This window comes from Apium graveolens, chromosome 3, assembly GCF_009905375.1.
Source record: "Apium graveolens cultivar Ventura chromosome 3, ASM990537v1, whole genome shotgun sequence".
Taxonomy (NCBI): domain Eukaryota; kingdom Viridiplantae; phylum Streptophyta; class Magnoliopsida; order Apiales; family Apiaceae; genus Apium; species Apium graveolens.
In genome coordinates this window covers 172,011,756-172,014,003 of record NC_133649.1, presented here as the reverse complement: position 1 = coordinate 172,014,003, position 2,248 = coordinate 172,011,756, and positions in this window count along the sequence as shown.

Here is a 2,248-nt window from a genome sequence, read left to right as displayed (position 1 = left end):
AAAATAAGATAATAATATCTTGCCTTTTGAGAATACGGAATTCTATCGATCTATAAAATGATTAGTGTATCGAAAATTTCACGCCGGAACTCGTACAGGTCAAACCGTACCCCGGATTGAAAAAGTCAATACATGAAAAGTGTTCAGAATTATCAGATTGGGTTAGGAAGGAGTTTTTGGAAGAGTTTCGGGTTGTAAAACGCAAAAACGGTTGAAGTGGGACGATTTTTTATTCTAAAAAGTAATTTTATAATTACGTAAAAATAATCATTATTAATTCTATAAATCCTTATAAAATCATATAATGATCGAAAAATTACCAGAAAAATACCAAGACTATCTACATTTTATCCTGGATAATTAAAAATTAAAATATCTAAATTTTATCAGAAATAAACATCCAAATATTATTATCCATCATCAAATAATTCACCAAAATTCACATAAAAATCACATAATAATTATTTTTTGATAAAAATAATTACATAATATTTCCCGAACGTTACATCCTTTCCCCCTTAAAAGGATTCTATCCTCAGAATCATGCTAAGGAACAGACCATGTTATTTTTCGAGTATCTTACTTAAAATTTCTCGAAACTTATCACTTTAATCACTATTCAACGGTCCCCTACCGTCATCAAATTTATCAGTTGCTCATGCAACCCCTAACTCAATCTTTACTTCATACATTTGGAGCTAAATTACTCTTCATGGTCATACACACATGAACGTCTTATGAACTTGTTATACCTGTGACAACAATACCAACTCATTCACAATCGTTCTATCTATCTCATTGTTTCAAAGGACTAACTTAATTTACACTAACCTTCTTTTCTTTACAATTCTAATAGTTCGTGTTCATGAACTTTCTATTTTCACTGACTGTTCTACTTTACTTTTCATGTCTCCTTCTGTTGGGTTAGTCTAGCCTATGATCATTTTCTAATCATATTCGAGAATCTTTAATCGATCTCTCGTACTTTTCATCCATCTGTGCCCGATATGCTGAGATCATGGCGTCTAACGTGTCGAAATGTTCTAATTCTATTCAAAACTAAAAATTAAGGGGAAAATCTCGGTAGTTGCATTTAACTCACCACTTTGTAGCATACCTCGATTTCTTTTTAATCACTATCAAATATATTCGTCGAGCGAAAATATTTTACTATCTGAAAGGAAATGTATTAATTTGAAATGGGCCGAATCATAACTTTATTCAAAACTGAACTCTTGGTACTAATACTCATTTTGTTGTCATATCAAATTAGATATCAATATGAACTTTGATGCTGACAACATTCCATATTGAAGTCAACATCAATCATCTATATTAATACCACCTTTGATATCTAACAACAAAGTAAGTATCAGTATAATCCAGAAGCCAGATCAAAACCTGTTCTCAATTTCTAACCTTTCCAATTCCTTTATCCACTTCCCAGCAATCTTAGTAACATTCACTCTTTCTTTTCTACTCTAGACATCTGTCTCTAAATGGATCTTGCTTGGTTGGTAATTAACCATACTTCCGTAGCTCATAATCCATTATGACCAGAGTTCAGACCCTTGAAGCTTAGAACGCATTTGCTACTTTTCAACCCTGTGCAGGCATATTTTTAACATTTAACTTGGTCTTCCTTAGTCCTTGAATGGGCGAGGATGTTATCAATAAATACCATTACACTATCCAAATACTCCTGATACACTATGTTCATTTAATCCCCAGACTTACCACTTCTGATAACTAATGCGTAACTTGATACCTCTATTCTCTTTTTCCCCTGATCACTTTTGTGCATAGCGCGAAACACTTCTTATTTTATTATTCCTTCATTCTACATTCCTGGAGTTTCTTTAACTCGTTACTTCATCCATATAGGGTCATATGATACAGGGCTTTTGACACCAGCTCCACTCTGCGCAATAACCAACGAGAAATTTTTACTTCATTCCTTGAGGTAACCTTGGTAAATCATTTGTTCGAACCTTCAGGAGTTCACTTTAATTCTAAAGAATTCTGATATGAGATTCATTGTAACGTTCTTCTCTAACAGTTTGCCAGTAATATCTTCATTTAATCTTCTCTGTTTACACGCATTCTTGAATGAAATTCCCATCTTCAATTATCGGCGTTTCACTTCATTCCCCTATCAGTTCTGGCACAACTGACGTTCACAACTGGCTTATATCCTGGATCATTTTATAAAATTTCTTTATCATCCTTTTGATTCCAATTTTTTTCT